This window comes from Larus michahellis, chromosome 10 (genome assembly GCF_964199755.1).
Source record: "Larus michahellis chromosome 10, bLarMic1.1, whole genome shotgun sequence".
Taxonomy (NCBI): Eukaryota; Metazoa; Chordata; class Aves; order Charadriiformes; family Laridae; genus Larus; species Larus michahellis.
This window is the reverse complement of record NC_133905.1, coordinates 24,851,343-24,870,653: the sequence shown is the minus strand read 5'-3', so window position 1 is coordinate 24,870,653 and position 19,311 is coordinate 24,851,343.

Sequence of the window (19,311 nt, the reverse complement as noted above, 5' to 3'; positions counted from 1 at the left end):
CCGCCAGCCAGCTGCCAGGCCCCCGTCACAAGAAGTGTCGTGGTGAAGTATGGCCGCCGGGGGTCCTGGATCCTGCACTGAGACACGAGGTAGCTGTGTCCCCAGCTCCCCTGGGGGGACCGTCCCTCCTGTGCTGGGGCATGGTCCATGGGTGGTGGGTGCTGGGCAGTGATGCTGGGGGGTCCTGTCCCCGAGGGGGCCGTCCCTGCCAGCTACGTGGCCAGGCTGAGCCCTTGATCCCTTCCTTCCCCAGAAAAGCCTGAAGGAAATGCGGAGCCTCAGCCCAGTCCCGGAGGAGGTGCGCAGCATGGTGGGCTGGGAGGTGCTGGGGGGTGGCTCGCCTGGTGGGCAGCGAAGCAGAAGGGGGAGGAGGAGGGGGCAGATCCCAGCATTTGGCACTGTGAGATGGTTTCCAAATCCCGCCGGGGGCTGCTGCTCCTGAAACACCAGCGCAGCCCCTTGGGCTGGGAAGCGGGTCTGGGCAGCAGGCCTGGAGCACCGAATGCCCTTGCTGGAGAGCAAAAGGCCTCGCTGCCGTGGCCCGGGGAGTCAGGGAGGGTTTGCCGCTCCCCAGGCTCGACTGCTCAGACGCTGCCGGCCCAGAGGCCAGCAAAGCACTAAGGGGGCTGGGGAGGTTGCGGGAGGCTGTGGCCGTGGGCCCCGGGGCTCTGTGCCGGGGGGGCAGCCTTTGCCTTGGGGCTCTCGTGGTGTCCTTGAGTTTGGCCCCGGGAGGCGGTGCCTTGGAGACAGGCAGTGGGGACATGGCGGGGGGGCCTGGGCTCTGTCCTTGCCGCTGCATGGCTGCCTGTAACCCTGCTCCCCTTGGCCTCCTCTTCCCAGGAGGGCAGTGGGAGCCTTTCTTCCCCCACCGAGTCCCCCCAGGCGGACGTGGACACCCAGCACGGGGCAAGCTCCATGCCGGGGACGGAGGAACCAGGGGCACAGCCTGTGCCCAGCACAAGCAGGGGGGCTCCCGGGACACAGCCTGGCTCCGAGGAGACGCAAGCAGGGACACACAGAGCACCAGTGAGCCCTGAGAAGGCGGCAGGCGCTCCTTCAGATGGGAAGATCATTTCTGATGCCAGCGCCACAGCCCCCAGGATGCAGCCAGGGTCCCCTGGCACTCAGAGCACCACACAGGGGATGGAGCCAGGGTCCCCTGGCACTCAGAACACCACACAGGGGATGGAGCCAGGTTCCCCCGGCACCCAAATCACCACCCCAGGGATGCAGGCAGCATTCCCTGGCATCAAGACCACCAGCCCTGGAAAGCAGCCAGTGTCCCCTGGCGCCCAGAGCACCACCCCAGGGATGCAGCCAGGACCTTCCAGCACCCAAATCACCACCCCAGGGATGCAGGCACCATTCCCTGGCATCAAGGCCACCAGCCCTGGAAAGCAGCCAGTGTCCCCTGGTGCCCAGAGCACCACCCCAGGGACACAGCCAGGACCCTCCAGCACCCAAATCACCACCCCGGGCATGCAGCCAGCATTGCCTGTAATCAAGACCACCAGCCCAGGAGAGAAGGCAGGGTCCCCTGGCACCTGGACCGCCACCCCAGGGGTGCAGCTAGGATCCCCCGGCACGTCCCATTTGCAAGAGCCAGCAGTGCCCTGGGGGTCCTCAGCCTCCAGCAGTGCCTCTGGCATTGGCATGGAGACGGTGGAGGCTCTCCGCCAGTCTGGGCAGCTTGGCCACCCGAAGGAGCAGGTGGCCCACCTGGAAGCCACCAAGTCAGACCACACCGAGCGTGAGCAGACGCACCTGCTCTTCCCGGAGGGAGGTAGGAACCCTGAGGGGGCTGGTGGGGGGTGTTTAGCGTGGGAACACCCTGGGCTGGGGGCTCATCGTGCTCAGAGCCTGGCCCCAAGGGCGAGACCCCCTCACTGACAGCATGTCCCCTTGGACCATGTCCCTCTAGATGACAACAGCATCGCCCTCCGGGGTCAGGTGTCCTCCCTGCAGAGCCTCGCCAGCGAGCTGCAGGAAGTGAAGGAGAAGATGAGCCGGTGGCAGTGCCCGAGGGGGCTGCAGGGATGCCAGGGGGGATTTGGAGAGGGAGGGGGCAGCCAAAGGGCCCCCCCCAAAAAGGGACAGCACAGGGTGCCATGCCCTGACTCCGCCACCACCGCCGTTCCCAGATCAGGCAGCTGGAGGATGCCCTTGGAAAGTCGTGGGTGGCTGGAGCGGACTGGAGAGCAGATGGCAGTGACCAGATCGCCCTGCAACTGGGGTAAAAGGACGGGAGAGCGTCTGCTACCCCATGGGGCTGCAAGGGAGCCCAGTGGCTGGGAGCATCCCAGTCTGGGGGGTGAGGGACACCCCCCTGAGTGGCCCCGATGAGGCTAAGCCTGCCTGTGTGCCCATCTTGCTGGCCAGGTCCATGCTGCAGGAGACAAAGCAAGAGGTGCTGGAGCTGAAGGACCTGGGACTGCAGGAGTTAAAGCAAGAGGTGCTGGAGCTGAAGGACCTGGGAGGGCAGGAGTTAAAGCGAGAGGTGTTGGAGCTGAAGGAGCTGGAATTACAGAAGATAAAGCGTGAGCTGAAGGAGCTGGGGGAACACCAGGACATGACCGAGGCCACGCTGAAGCAGCTGGTGACAGAGGTGGCCGAGCTGATGCAGGCTCAAGTGAGGTCTAGGGGGAGTGCTCCCACTGCCCGCCGGCTGGGTGGGGGGGTCCTGGCAGGGTTCCCGGCCACGGCCCCTGGCCGGCTGCAGACATCGAGCCTCCACAGCACCTTGGCTTGTTGGCTGCATCCAATCCATCCCAGAGCCGATCCCTTCTCCCCTTCCTGCAGCAGGACAAGCTGAAGGCGATGGAGAGCGCAGGGCAGGAGCAGGCAGAGGCGCAGGCAGCATGCCCTGCCTGCTGTGGGGACACAGGAGCGCAGGTGGGGCAGCTCCTGCAGCGCTATGAGAAGCTCCAGGAGGTGGTGGACTCCCTGATGTCCCGGCGGGCGGTGGGCAAGGTGCCGAGGCAGCTGCCGAGGCAGAGCCAGGTAGGGAGATGGCGGCACGGGGGGCTTGGGAGGGGGCTGCCGGGACTCCCCTGGCTGGTCGTGCTTTGCTGTAACATGGGGGAGCCCCTCGCTGCTCCCCACATTGCCTTGTACAAGTCAGCAGCACGGAAGGAAATGAAAGCCTTGGTGCAAATGTCCTGCTGGCACCGAGAGCCTTTGGCCACCGGCCAAGTAACCTGGCTCTGTCGCCACGGGGCAGCCAGTCCCCCCTTGCACAGCACCGCCCTGTCATCTTCCTCCCTGCAGCAGGATGAGGAGGTGCTGAAGCGCGTCCAGGCCACCCTTGTGCAGGTGCAAGGCAGCTACGAAAAGCTCAGCTCCGTCGTGGGGAACCTCCTGCGTGACAGTCAGCGGCAGCAGCAAGATATCAAGGTGGGTGGCTGAAAGGCCCATGGGGTCAGAGCATCCTCCAGGCAGAGCCTGGGCACCACAAGGGATTTGTCCCTTTCCCGCAGGTTTTTAAGTGGGGTGGGAGATGGATGGGGGGTGCTGAGCTGGCCGGGAGGCAGCTCCGACGGTGCCATGGCATCATGGGGTGCTTTCTGTGTTGGCAGGCTCTGTTCCAGTCCCTGGAGAAGCTGGTGAAGGGCAAAGCGGACAAGAATGACCTGATGCTGGGACTCGATGTGGTATGGCCTCGAGGGTCCCCAGCACCAGCCAAGGGGGTCCCAGGCAGAGTGACAATCACCCCTTGTCCCTTGGGTGCTTGGTGGCAGAACCTGCTGGGGGGAGGGAAGATTTCCAGACTGGCTGCGCGTCCCTCGCCAGGTCCCTCTGTCTCCCCATGGGTCCCTTTGGCTGCTGGCACCAACCCCATGGGGGTGATGGGGCAAGCAGGGCCACGTAGCCACTTCTCCCTCTCCTCCCAACACGAGCTGGCCCTGCCTAGGCTACCTTCGTCCTTTCCCCACCGCTCTCCTGCCTTTCCCTCTTGCTAGAAAGCAGACAAAACCAGCCTGGCTGGCAAAGTCAACCGCAGCGAGTTCGACACAAGGATGGAGCGGCTGACTGAGATGTTCGAGGAGGTGCTGAGCCGGCAGACGGGCCAGGAGAAGGTCCAGCAAGAGCTTAGTGAAGAGGTGGCCTCCAAGGTGAGGGGTGTCTCGTCTCTGCCATGCAAAACCTGCTCCTTCAGGGCTTGGCATCCCTCCGAGGATCCCTCTGCCAGCTGTCCCAGCCGGGGACCACCATGTCCCATCCCGGGGCAGCTGGCTGAGGGTGGGCACCTGTCCACAGCTGGGCCGCCAGGAGCTGGGGGCTCTGCAGAAGCAGCTGGAGGGGCACTGGGAGAGCAACCTCAAGCAGCTCCAGAAGGGCTCACAGGCAGGGGCTGATGATGCAGCTGGCATTAAGAAGTGAGTGCATTGGGGACGGCGGCGGCTTCAGGGACACCTCGCTGCTGCCTGCGAGCTGCCTGCCTGTGTCCCCCCCAGGAGCTCACCCAGCCTTTTTCTCCCCACTCCAGCCCGCTGCTGACCCATTTCCACTGCCTGTCCTGCGACCGGCCCCTCGACATGTCGGTGCCTGGCCCGTGAGTAGCACCTGGCGCTGTGGGCGGGACGAGGGGGCGATGGGTGCTGGCAGTGCCCCGCTGTGCCAGGCACAGGGGTTCGGGGCTCTGCCTGGGGGGTCTGACCCTGCCCAGATCCCTCGCTGCCCTGCCTGGCAGCAGGGGGACGCAGAGCCCTCCCCGGGGAGCAGGGGGTGCCGTAGGCTACAAGCCCATGGGCTTCAGGGCACTGCCGCGTCACCCATCTACGGCTCCTGCCCTCCCCAGGCACATCGTGACCATTCCATCCCTGCCGCCGCTGTCCCCCCGCCTCGCCGAGCACCCCCGTACCATTCTCAAGCTAGAGCAGGAACAGCAGCACGAGCACAAGTAGGGGACACGGGGACCCATCCCCGTCCCACTGGGGTGCAGGGTGGCCTGGCCCCGGCGAGGGAGAGCTCTTCCCCAGGTGGGGGCACAGGGGTCCGGGCAGACCTGGGCAGGGCAGGGGAGCAGAGCTGTGCTGCAGAGGGTCAGCTGTGCTTACCCCGCCTCTGTGGGGTTTTACAGCCCCCCCTCGCTGCCCGTCTGGCCCAAGTCTCTGTCTCAAGGGCGCTGAAGCCACGTGCGATGAGTTGTGTCTGGTCTCAGCCTGACCTTGGGCTTAGGGAGGTCAGGTTCCTTCTCCCAAACAAGTTGCTGAAATCAAGCGCTGCAGCCGGGACAGCCCAGCTCCTGCCTCCTGCTGTCCTTGGCGTGGGGTGCAGGGACCTGCCACTGCCACGGCCAGCTCCCGGGGGCTGTGGGGAAAGAGCAGATCCAGCAGGACAGCGGGGGGCTCTCCTGCAGCAGGCAGAGGGGAGCCGGGAGGGACAGACCCCACCGGGGAGCAGCCCCTGGCCCCCTTCCTGCCGTAGCAGGCTGAAGCACGGGCTGCCACGGTGCCGGGCACTGAGCATCCGCGTACCCCGTCCCACAGGCAGCCGCCAGCCGAGGTCAAGTACCCCACCGTGCCGCGGAGCTGCGGGGGCCGCCACACTGTCACCACCCCGCTGCAGCGCCGCCAGGGCCTCCAGCTGCCCCGGTGCCTCCAGCCGTTCCTGCTCCCCAACAAGGTAGGGATGACAAAGGTAGGGATACGGCGGGGGCCACTGAGGCTGTGCCTCAGTTTCCCCAGGGAGAGCTGGCTGTGGGAGGGTTGCCAAGGGATGCCGAGTTTGGCCCCATGGCTCAGCCAGCCCACTCTCTCATTCCCAGTGCAACATGGTGGACCTGTTGGCAAAGGACGGCTGCATGTCCAGGGAGCAGCTGGACAGTCCCGTGCTCACAGACAAAGAGGGTACGGCCGGGGCTGGCTTGGGGAGAGGATCCCATGGGTGTGAAGGGGCAGCGGGGAGGGCAGGGCACCCACGAGGTGCTGGGTTTTCCCCACTCGTGTCCCCCCCACTGCCCCCACCCCAGCTCACTCTGCTCTCTCCTGCCACCCCTGCTGCCTGACAGGGCCAGCACAGCACCAGCCCGGGCTGCACAAGGCAGCGGAGAGCCAGAGCGACTCGTCCGACTGCCACCTCCCTCACACACCAAGGCCCCCGCGGGACAGACCCAGGAGCCGGGCAGCTGGGCAGGGACAGCTGCTCTCCAGAAAGTGATTTCTTATTTGACTAATAAAAAGCCCTTTACCTTATTTTTTGTTGGGTTTTTTTCCCCTTTGTTTTGGGCCATGAACGGCGGTCACAGGGACAGAGGGGGCATCCCCTTGACAAATCACAGCCCCCAGTTCCGCTCTCCCCCCTCAGAGCCCAGTGGGAAATACAGCAGGCAGTGGGCTTGTGGGCTCCTGTCGCCTCTGCGCGGGAGTTCTGCTCTGGGCTTCCCCGGGATGGTGACGCAGCTTTCTGCCATTGGGAGCCACGATGCAGATTTCAAGCGCTGTAATGGAACGGCGCTGGCTGCAGTGCTGCGCCTGCCAAGTGAGCGCCTCCGACGCACAGGAACACCAGGAACGACACAACACACTCCCTTTTACATGGCATGGTCATTTATGATCAAAGCGCAACAAATTGCTGCTCCTGAGCACTGCAGCACAGTTTGTACGTGCAAACCTAGAGGTGCCCCGGCAGTTCATCGTGCTGGCCCTGTTCTTGCTCCAGATGCACCAGGAAGGGACGCCTCAGCCCTAACAAGAGGCAGCAGCCACCAGCTGTGCATTCACTGTTGGCAACGTTGAGAGAGCCACCCCGACTCTTGTAGAAGCTGACACACGCACCGCGGGCATCTTACGGACGCGCAGTTAGTCCAGAGTGCTTCCAGGGTGTTCGGGGACAGCAGTTCAGTGTTCAGCTACAGCAGAGCAGAGCGGGAAGAAAAGCAGAGCCAAGTATCAGCTGCTGATTCCCAGGAAGGCCTGGGTTGCTACACACTCCTGGGTAAATTCCTGTGCGAGACACTGAAGCTCGTACAGAAGCTCTGCAGTCACAGCCAAAATTGTCACTTTTCTGACTTAGACTGAAAGATACATTTCTTTCTAGACGATATAGCCAGAAAGCAGCGTAAAGAGGAGGTGAGGTATTGATTCCGAAGGTGTGCAAAAGCACTTCTTTGTCAGCGATGGAATAAAAGGACACGGTCTTCTTTTGTAGCTCCAGCAAAACTCCAACCTTCAATGGTTTATCCTTGCAGAATAACATTTCTTGATCTCTGTGCCACGCTGACAGCTGCTGTTTGGGACCTAGCCATTCTACACACCAGGAATGCTCTGCTCTTCCTAATTTGTCCCTTTTTCCAAGAAGTTCATCAGCAACTCCAACAGCCCACCCATCGCTGGCCTGGGGAATTACTTCCCAGTAGTGGCACCCCGCAGAGAAGCTCTGGGAACACGTCACTTGGCTGATGCAGAATCTCTTGGGCAATGGCTTTAATAACAGTGCATGTGCATCCCTACTCAAAACAGAAGGAAAACCAACAGCCACACGATAAACTTTCACCAAAGTTCAATCCTGCAAATCAGCAGAAATCCTCAACCAAGCACCAATGACTGCATCCTGAGCACACGGAAACACTTAACAGGCACAGCTGAGGAAACAGCCACGACAGACTCACGCACTCCAGCGTGAAGGGGAAGGTACTTGCTACCTTACAGGACGGATCTTATTCCTAACCACAGTCTTACTAAAAAATGTGCCGATAATAAATGGGATGCTTCCCTCAATAGAACTGACATAGTCACCCGTTCACTGGGACGTGTTCTTGCACATTTGATCAGCAAAAACACTTGTTTTATGTTTTCAGCTACCGCTGTAGTACTCTGTGTTGACTGTAAAAATAGTTCTGTAAAAATGTGCCGTGGTTTTGGCCAGATTGGCCGATCAGAACGACAGATGGCCCTCCCCCCACTCTCTCCTCAGAGAGGAGAGGAAGAGATAAGGAGATTTACGAGTTTAGAAAAAGAACTAAACTACTTTAATGAAAATAATAATAAATAAGAAAATAGTAAATAGTAATAAGTAAATAGTAATAGAATAATAAAAATTAAAGAAAAAAGTGTACAATATATACAAAACCGTATCCAGCTCCCAGGATGACGATGGCGTCAGCAGCAGACACAGAGAAAGTTCCAGACTGGACTCAGCGACGGACAGGAGCTGAATTCCGGAACTAGAGTCCGGAGTGCTCGGATCGGGATCAAAGGCAGACGAACAGACAGGGTCCCCCTCAGACATCGGCCATTGAAGAAAAAACGAGCCAGAGCCCCCTTTGCCCCTTTCATCCCTCAGCTTTTATACTGAGCGTGATGCAGATGGGATGGAATACCCTGTTGGTCAGTTTGGGGTCACCTGTCCCCTCTGCTCCTCCCTGCGGGTGGGACCCTGTGTATCGCAATGTTTTCAGTTAGCTGCATCATACAATAGAATGCAACAAATGTGGAAGTCGTTGACAGTATTTACCATTTAACCCAGGGTAAACAAAATTATGCATAAAGTAAATATATTCCTTTTCTGACTTCTTCAAGTCTGTCCAAAGCATCCTTCAGTTTTCTTCTTCTTTCCAAGGCCAGAAGCCAGACTTGCTGCCATTTGCTGACTAGAAGGTTTGCCCGTGGATTCTGGGTTTCCATTTGCGCCTGGGCTGCTGACAGATACGTGCCTGGTGCTGGGGAACGCTTTCCTGTTAAAACATGACAAAATGGGTTAAGTCTCACTCAGTTCAAACAAAACAAACATTCACACGAAGGGTACTTGACCTTCCTCAAACTACTCCTTCCTGTCCCAGATAACGAGCCCATACCCTGATCGGATTGCATCTGGTGGGATTTTTTGTTTGTATTCTTTTACCATCGCTGGGGAAGGACCACGTGGTGCTTGAAGTATTTTTTGTGTAGTGGCTGCACTAGTGAAGCCACACAGGTTAAATCGAATCTTTGCAGACCTCCCAGAGAGCTGAAAGGTAAACAACCTGATTTTGGAAGCAGGTTCCACGGACGGGTAAGTATAAAGTACAACGGGTAAGCATATCTAAAAACGCAAAAAGCAATTTCCTCACTTGATGATTCACTTTCCATTCGACTTCACTGAACACACTTCCTAATTGGATCCACATAAATGGATAAATGCGCGTCTCATTTGATTTAGTTCTTCTAAGCTAAGCACTGGAAGGTATTCGTTATTTTATTTTCCTAACAGGGCGAAAAAGAGGGATATTCACAGAAGCAGATGCATCTTTTCCCATCCTTCCTGATGAGGCTCACTAGGAACAAGGTCTATTCTTGCCAAAGTTATTCCAGAGATGGATGTTTTTCCAGGCTACCACAGGATGCACTACTGTGTGAGCTTCCTAACCCATAAACTCCGTTTTACAAAAAGGAGGCAGATTCATTCATGTGTTTGCTGAACTCCTTCAGCACTGAAGGCAGATGAAGCCACAAACGATGTCTGGACGCTTCTTCAGAGTAAACCACTTCCGTTAGATAAGAATATAAAAGGTTTGTGGAGCGGACGCTGGATTTGTGATTTTATTTTTTTTTGAGGGCCTGTTTCTAACAGTAGTTGCACAGGGCACGTAGGTATTTTCTCTGCTCAAGTTCCAACCGACCACACAAAAGGCTTCAGCAGCTGCAGAGCTGCATTACCACAAACAAGGAAAATGCCTTAATTATCCGTGTCCCGTCAACTTCAATCAATTCTCTCTACATCCAAAAGGGACTCTGAATACTTCACATCATCTGCAGGCCAAAAATTAAACGGCAGATTGAAAGTAAAGGAGAGGATTTAGGAGGTTAGTTTGAAATCTTCAGGCCTAGGAACAACACATCATCATGGACAGCACACCAAGTCACACAAGGAGGCAGAGAAGATCTCTTGCTCCTGGGAGGCACTCTTCAAAATAAAAGGCACAACAGGAGCATTCTTCCGTGGGCTCCACAGGCACAATAATCAGTAAAAATACTAAAAAACCCTAAATTGTATGTAACAAGAGAAGAAGATGGGGGCATGGACACCTTCCTAAAGATGGCTGAGATTTTCAGAGAAGCTTTCCATTCTTCTTGTTAGTTGGATCCAATTGGGATAAAATTCTGCAGAATTCAAACCAGCAAATGGCTATTTTCTGAGAAGGAAGAAACAAGAACGAAAGATGCGTAATGGCCGCATACATTTTGTGAGACCTGGCTTAAACAGAACTAATCAAGGAGGTTACTGCTTCAGGGACAGCAGCAGGTTCAATAACTTTTAAGTTCCCTGGGTCAAATTAAGGTGAATAAAAGTGGAGACTAGGGTGAGTTGCTCTGTTTAGCTAAAACCTATGTCACTTGCATGGCACACGCAAAGGAAGGAAAGAATATGGAGGAGTAAGAGGAAAAATATTAGTTATTCCAAGTCTGCGTTTCAGCTATACTCTGCATCTTGAAAATCTCCAGAGAATTATTTATGGAGTGCTAAGTTTTACTACAAGACTCATCACTCAGATAAAAATCAAAGGAACATTTCAGTTAATGCTCATCATAATTACATACATGATGTTTGGCAAGTTCAATTTCAATAGCCCTGGGGTCTCCACCCAGAGGTTTCTGTTCATTCAGCAAGTCTTCTGTATGCGTCAGCCACATCAGCAACTCATCCAGGGCACGATGGAACTGCCCCAAGGCGAGCAAAGCACCTTCCAGCTTGCGCTAGAGTAAAAATAAAATTAACAAGGAAATGGTTTCACAATGCTATTGAATTGGCTTATGTTAGCATTAGTCACCACAATCCAGAGCAGCGTCCGTGCATCTGATATCATAAACCCAGGGAGAAACAGTCATCCAAGACAAGCAACAGCTTCATACTCAGAGCCGAGGTTGCCATTCCCCTGTAAAGCCCCACACGCCAGGCTTAAATCCCGAACCTTCAGAGACCCCATGTAGCCAGAGCAGAGTTAAGCTGGAAGGTTCTCTCGTCGGAGATACGACAGTAGTTTTTTATCACTTACAACAGAATTTCAATAGAAATGCAATTTGCTGCATGATCTTTAAAACCTTTTCTTTGTTGTGAAATGATTCCATTTAGGAAAAAAAATGCACTTCAAAGCACTACATCTTTAAATCTCTCACTTTGATAACTTAAGGAAAGAGCACTGAAACAGTTAAGGATTAAGTTGTGTCTTTTTTTTTTTTTAAACTGCTCAGTTCAGCAGCTAATATTACTTTTGCACATATAAACATGTTTTCAACCGCTACTTAAGATATCATCAACTAATCAAAATGAAATAATAATGATTCAAGATGGCACTGCTGACAGAGGAAGTGACAAAAAATACTGCTTAGGGTTTAAAAACCACAAAAGCAACTCAATAAATTGTAAAATTCAAATTATATTATATATAGAATCATAGAATCATAGAATCGCTGAGGTTGGAAGGGACCTTTAAGATCATCAAGTCCAACCATTAACCTACCCTGACAAAAGCCACTTCTAAACCATGTCCCTAAGCACCACATCTACCCTTTTTTTAAACACCTCCAGGGATGGTGAATCCACCACCTCCCTGGGCAGCCTGTTCCAATGTTTAATAACCCTTTCAGTGAAAAAATGTTTCCTAATATCCAATCTAAACCTCCCCTGACATAACTTGAACCCGTTTCCTCTTGTCCTATCACTTGTCACCAGGGAGAAGAGGTCAGCCCCCATCTCTCTACAACCTCCTTTCAGGGAGTTGTAGAGGGTGATAAGGTCTCCCCTCAGCCTCCTCTTCTCCAGGCTAAACAACCCCAGCTCCCTCAGTCGTTCCTCATAAGGTTTGTCCTCCAGACCCCTCACCAGCTTTGTAGCCCTTCTCTGGACATGCTCCAACACCTCACTGTCCTTCTTGTAGTGAGGACCCAAAACTGAAGGCAGAACTCGAGGTGGGGCCTCACCAGTGCCGAGTACAGGGGGATGATCATTTCCCTAGTCCAGCTCACCACACTGTTCCTGATACAGGCCAGGATGCTGTTGGCCTTCTTGGCCACCTGGGCACACTGCTGGCCCATATTCAGCCGGCTGTCCACCAACACCCCCAGGTCCTTTTCTGCCGGGCAACTTTCGAGCCACTCCGCCCCAATCCTGTAGCGCTGCATGGGGTTGTTGTGACCCAAGTGCAGGACCCGACACTTGGCCTTGTTGAACCTCATACCATTGGTCTCAGCCCATCGGTCCAGCCTGTCCAGATCCCTCTGCAGAGGGATGTTCCAAGGACAAACCCGAGCCACGTGTCTCCTATCAGCTACACCAGCACCAGTGACCTCACCAGCCCCTACAGGAGCCTTGGCCTTGCTCCTGCTCTATCAGCTACTCAGGCACCAGAGACCTGACCCCCACATCTCCCCCTGCTTGCTGTCTGCTCACCTCTGAGATACGACTCCTTACAAGCTCCTACACAGACCAGAAGCCTCCTCTTGGCCTGTTGGCTACTCAGGCAGCAGCTCCTCACACGCACATACCAACCTATTTGCTGCATGCTTGTCTTTTGGGGGTACCCAAGCCAGTACTGACCCCCCCTCTCCGTCACTTGCTCACCCCTCCTAGAAGGGGGCCGTAGCCCCTGGGCATGTTCCAGCGTGTCCATGCCCCACCACCTTTCGGGCACCCCTCCGCCCTCTTGAATTCCCCCCAGCCCACCCTGTCAGGGCTTGTTCTGCAGCCTGGTAAAGTGGGGGACCCCCACTGGGCCTTTTCCTTCTGCTTCCGTTCACATTTAAACTCTAATTCATCACTACACTAAATCTTATTGAAGGGGGATTTACTCAATTCAAAATGACAATTCAAATTTTCAGTAATTCCAGATTTTCGATTCAAAATTATTAATTTAATTTCTATAGCTGTATGAATGTCGACCTATATCAAAATGTATATGCATATACAGAAATACATATATAAGTAGTGTATCTATTTATAAATGAATAAATAAATTCATTAATAGAATTATACACTTCCTTTCATAGATATATTCCTCTAGGTGTATATATTGCCTACCAATCTTATAGTTTTATACCCAAGCACTTCTGGGCCAAAGGAGGCAGGCAGCCAATCCCAGGGGCTGTGTTCCTCTAAAGAAGTTGTCATGGTCAGTGGCCCAGCTGAAGTGCCTCTGTACCAACGCACGCAGCCTGGGGAACAAAGAGGAGGAGATGAGCACCCTTGTGCAGCTGGAATCCTCACGGCTGGGGTTTGCTACAGGCCACCCGAGCAAGAGGAGCCTTTTGACGAAGCGTTCTTACTTCACCTCCAGGAAGCACCACACTCAGAGGCTGAGATCTACTGGGGGACTCCAGTCACCCTGGCAGCTGCTGGAAGAGCATCCCATGAAGCTGTAAGCAGTGCAGGAGACTCATGGAGTGTGTTGACGAAGGGATTGAGAGCAGCCCTGCAGAGAAGGGCGTGAGGATGCTGGGGCTGGAGTAACTGAACATGAGCTGGACACCTGCGCTGGCAGCCCAGAAAGCCAAGTGCATCCTGGGCTGCATGAGAAGAAGCGTGGCCAGCAGGTGGAGGGAGGGGATTCTCCTCCTCTACGCTGCTGTGGTGAGACCCCAGCTGGGGAACAGCGTCCAGCTCAGGGGTGCCAAGCACAAGACAGATACGGACCTGTTAGCGTGCATGTAGAGGAGGGCCACAAACATGCTGTGAAAGCTGGAACACCTCTCATGGAGAAAAGCTGAGAGAGTTGGGGTTGCTTAGCACAGAGAAGGGAAGGCTCCAGGGAGACCTTATTGCAGGAATCCAACATAAAAAGGAGGCTTATGGGACAGTCGAGGAGAGACTGTGTACCAAGGCCTGCAGTGACAGGACGAGGACCAGGGCTTTAAGGTGTGTCCCCAGGGTGTCCCCGTCCCACCCGACCTGCGCCTCCTCCCCCGGCAAGCCCAGCTCCGCCATGATGCCAGCGGGCAGTGGGGCAACAACCACTCAAACTGGAAACCGGACCCACTCCCAGTGCACTCCCAGTGCTCCCAGTATGATTCCCTGACTCCCCCCAGTGCTCCCAGTGCGGTGTCAGTGCTCCCAGTATGACTTCCTTAATCCCCTGAGTGCTCCCAGTGCGGTCCCAGTGCTCCCAGTATGACTCCCTGACTCCCCCCAGTGCTCCCAGTGCTGTCCCAGTGCACCCAGTTTGACTTCCTAACTCCCCCCAGTGCTCCCAGTGCTGTCGCAGTGCACCCAGTTTGACTTCCTGACTCCCCCCAGTGCTCCCAGTGCACTCCCAGTGCTCCCAGTATGACTCCCTGACTCCCCCCAGTGCTCCCAGTGTGGTCCCAGTGCTCCCAGTATGACGCCGTGACCCCCCACAGTAGTCCCACTGCAATCCCAGTGCTCCCAGTATGACTCCCTGACTCCCCCCAGTGCTCCCAGTGCACTCCCAGTGCTCCCAGTATGACTCCTGACGCACCCCAGTGGTCCCAGTGCACTCCCAGTGCTCCCAGTATGACTCCCTGACTCCCCCCAGTGCTCCAGTGGAGTCCCAGTGCTCCCAGTATGACTCCCTGACTCCCCCCAGTGCACTCCCAGTGCTCCCAGTATGACTCCTGACGCACCCCAGTGCTCCCAGTGCACTCGCAGTGCTCCCAGTATGACTCCCTGACTCCTCCCAGTGCTCCAATGGAGTCCCAGTGCTCCCAGTATGACTCCCTGACTCCCCCCAGTGCTCTCAGTGCACTCGCAGTGCTCCCAGTATGACTCCCTGACTCCTCCCAGTGCTCCAGTGGAGTCCCAGTGCTACCAGTATGACTCCCTGACTCCCCCCAGTGCTCCCAGTGCTCCCAGTATGACCCCCTGACTCCCCCCAGTGCTCCCAGTGTGGTCCCGGTGCTCCCAGTATGACTCCCTGAATCCCTGGTAACTCCCTGAGTTCTCAGGGCTCATTGAGAGGCTTTGAACTGGATTTGAAGGGGGGTGGGGATGGTCCTGGGCTTGCTGGGGAGCTGCCAGGGCGTAGTTGCTCAGCGCTCGTGGGCCAGTGTGCCAGTATTTCTGGGAGCCAGAAGGCACAGCACATCTCAAGGGTCACAACTACACACACGACTCCCTCTCTGAAATGCTGATACACCAGTGCACGCGGCGTGGGGAATAAGCAGGAAGAGACGGGGATCTGTGCGCGATTGCAGGGCCATGATCTCATTGCAGTTACTGAGACGTGGTGGGACAGCTCGCGTGACTGGAATGCTGTCATGGGTGGCTACGTCCTTTTCCGGAAAGACAGGCCAGCGAGGCGTGGTGGTGGAGTTGCACTCCATATGAGAGAGCATTTGGAATGCATCGGGCTCTCACTAGGGGCGGATGACGAGAGGGTCGAGAGCTTATGGGTGAGGATTAAGGGGCAGGCAAACATGAGGGACACTGTTGTGGGTGTTTATCACAGGCCACCTGATCAGGAAGGGGAAGCTGATGAGGCTTTCTACAGACAGCTGAAGGTAGCCTCGCAATCGCAGGCCTTGGTTCTCATGGGGGACTTCGATCACCCCGATATCTGCTGGGAAGACCACGCAGCCAGGCACGCACAGTCCAGGAGGCTCCTCCAGTGCACTGATGATAACTTCTTGACACAGGTGGTGCAGGAGCCAACAAGGAGAGGAGCACTCCTGGACCTGGTACTGACAAACACAGAGGGACTGGTGGGGGACATTAAGGTTGGGGGCACCCTAGGTTGTAGTGATCATGAAATGATGGAGTTCAGGATCATGGGTACTACGCACAAAACAACAAGAAGTAAAATTACAGCCTCGGATTTCAGGAGGGCTAACTTTGACCTCTTCAAGAAACTGCCTTTAGAGATCCCGTGGGCTAGGGCTCTGGAAGGCAAAGGGGCTCAAGAGAGCTGGTTGGTATTCAAAGACCACTTCCTCCAAGCTCAGGATCGGTGCATCCCTAAGAGAAAGAAATCAGCCAAGGGACACAGGAGACCTGCATGTTTGAGCAGGGAGCTTCTGAAAAAGCTCAAGTGGAAGAAGGAAGTCTACAATACGTGGAAGAAGGGACTGACCCCTTGGGAGGATTACAGGAATGCTGCCAGAGCGTGCAGGGATGAAACAAGGGAAGCCAAGGCCGCCTTGGAATTAAACCTGGCCAGGGATGTCAAGCTCAACAGGAAGGGCTTCTACAAGTATATTGGAAGCAAAAGGAAGAGCAGAGAAGTTGTGGGCCCACTGTTGAATGAGACAGGAGCCATGGGGACAGCGGATGCGGAGAAGGCGGAGTTACTGAATGCCGCCTTTGCTTTGGTCTTTACTGCTTGGCCCAGCCCTCAGGAGTCCCAGGCGTTGCGGGAAGTAATGGGGAAAGAAGAACACTTCCCTTGGATTGAGGAGGATCGAGTGAGGGATCAATTAGGTCAATCAGATATTCACAAGTCCATGGGCCCCGATGGGATGCCCCCGAGGGTGCTGAGGGAGCTGGTGGAAGTCATTGCTGGGCCGCTCTCCATTATCTTTGAAAGGTCCTGGAGAACAGGCGAGGTGCCTGAGGACTGGAGGAAAGCCAACGTCCCTCCAGTCTTCAAAAAAGGGCAAGAAGGAGGAGCCGGGGAACTACAGGCCGGTCAGCCTCACCTCCATCCCTGGAAAGATGATGGAACAGCTCGTTGTGGGTGTCATCTCAAGGCAGGTGGAGGAAAAGAAAGCTATCAGAAGTACTCAACATGGATTCACCAAGGGGAAATCATGTCTGACTAATCTGATAGCCTTCTATGATGGCGTGACTGGATGGATGGATGAGGGGAGGGCGGTAGATGTGGTCTACCTTGACTTAGGCAAGGCATTCGACATGGTCTCCCACAGCATCCTCATAGGGAAGCTTAGGAAGAGTGGGCTTGATGAATGGACAGTAAGGTGGATAGATAACTGGTTGAAAGACAGACCTCAGAGGGTGGTGATTAGGGGCACAGAGTCTAGTTGGAGGTCAGTGAGGAGTGGTGTTCCCCAGGGGTTAGTGCTGGGTCCACTCCTCTTCAATATCTTCATCAATGACCTGGTCAAGGGGACAGAGTGCACCCTCAGCAAGTTTGCCGATGACACAAAGCTGGGGGGGGTGGCTGACACACTGGAAGGCTGTGCCGCCATCCAGAGAGACCTGGACAGGCTGGAGAGTTGGGCAGAGGGGAACCTTATGAAATTCAACCAGGGCAAGTGTAGGGTGCTGCACCTGGGGAGGACTAACCCCGTGCACCAGGACAGGTTGGGGGTGACCTGCTGGAGAGCAGCTCTGTGGAAAGAGACCTAGGAGTCCTGGTGGAAGCAGAAAGAGTCTTGCGGGAATGTCCAGAGCCTTTCTGCCGCAGAAACCCCGGTGACACTGAAACTGAATCCTTGTGGCGAGTATGCTTAACTGGCGGCGACTGAATCATGTTAAGCCGCTGTGAAAAATAGTGAAGGTATTGTTGGCTTTCGCCATAATAACAAGGCTATAAATCTTTGACTTATAAGGATAACTAACCTTTAGTAAATTAGGAAACATGAGAAACCTCAAAGATAACAACTAACAGCAACTATGAAGAAAAACATCATGAAGAAAAACGTCCAAGAGAAACAAAAGAGAACTTCTCCAAAAGACTCCACAAGTGATTAACAGAAGGAAACAGATGCAGAGGAGAAGGGAGCTGATGATAATCGATCCTACCAGAAGGAAACACATGCACGGGAAAAGGGAGCTGATCCTACCAGAAGGAAACAGCTGCATGGGAAAGGGGAACTGAAGATCATCGATCCTCAGAAACAATTCAGAAGGAAACACACACATAGAAGAGAAAAAGGACTAATGATAATCAATCCTTATCAACAATTACTCTGTCTAAAAGAGGGAATACGTATGCAATATTGAATGTATATAAGACATGGTTGAAGTGTTAGCTGGTGTGCCTCTGACTTGAGTCATGCACCCAGCGCTGTGCTTTTGCTTTATTGACTTTGTCCCTATAATAAAATAAGTGCCATTTCTCTTTAAGGGATCTGGCTGTTTATTACAACCCGTTTGGCGGGGGGCTTGCTCTGGCAGCTGCTGACCTCCTCCTCCTCCTCCTCGCCCACGCCGCTGGGCTCGCCCCGGGCCCGCAGGTAGGCATGGAACTGCTCCTTGGAGGCGAGGAACCTACAGAAACATCACACCCCTGTCACCCCAGCCATGGGGGGAGCGGTGTGACAGGGCCATGGGGGACAGGGGGCTGCTGGGGGGACAGCGGGGCCGGGCATGTACTGGGGGGGCAGTGCAGAGGCTTGGCATGTACCGGGAGGGGGTTATGGGGGGGCCGTACACGTAGTGGGGGGGGTTATGGAGGGCCCTGGCCCCTACCAGGGGGGTTATGGAAAGGGCCATACCTGTACCCGGGGGGTTATGGGGAGGTCTGCGCATGTACTGTGGGGGTTGGGGGAGGGGCCTGGCACGTACCGAGGGGGGTTAAGAGGGGGCCCGGGCACGTACCGGGGGGCCGGCGGGGCGGGGCCGGGGCCGGGGCCGGGGCCGGGGCCGGGGCCGTCGTGGGCCCGCACTCACCGGGGGCCGCCGCCGCCATGCTGCCGCACGCGGGGATGAGGGCAGGGGCCGGGCGGGCCACGTGACGGGGGCGCGTGCGCGGGGCGGGTAGAAAAGGCCCGGCGGCGGCCAGGCCGCCTCAGAGCGGCGGCGGGGCCGGGGTTTGTGTGTGGCCGGGCCGGGGGCGGCGGCCGGGCGGGCTGTGTGAGGGGTCGCAGCGCCGCTGAGGTCAGTGTCCGTCCGGCTGTGGGAGGCTCTGAGCGCTCTGCGGGGGAGCAGGGCCTGTGGGCTGGGGGCGGCCCTCAGGAAGGGCCTGGCCGTGGGGGCAGGACCCCCGGGGGAGGGGCTGTCCGTGTGGGGAGGGGCGGCGCGGGGCGGCCGGTGTGTGGGCCTTGCACCGGGGAGAGGTGTCGTCCCGTGTTGTGGCTCCTGAGGGCCTGTGTTTTGGGGCACCTCCTGGGTGCTGACCTGTGAGGCGTTCGGGATGAGCAGCAGCTGCTGTGCCGGGGGAGCAGGGCTCATCCTGGCTCGAGGGACAGAACAACCCCCCTAGAGGCCCCCATCTGGTGACCTCTGAGGGGTTCTGTGCTTTGGGGCTTTGGCTCTTCTGCCTCCTGCTGGCTGTCAGCTGGAGAAGGTGGAGCTCTCTGCAGAGATGCAGGGCGCTTGGTGTGGGGTTTTTTAATGTGGGGTTTTTTGAAGCAGTAAATGCAAGGCCTGGTTGCTCAGGGCTCAGCTGTCTCCCATTGCACAGAGGTGTAAATCTGCTTGAAACTGTCCCGTGGGCAGAATTCTGTTGGTGCTGCTCTGGCAACAGGGTTTTCCGCATTACCC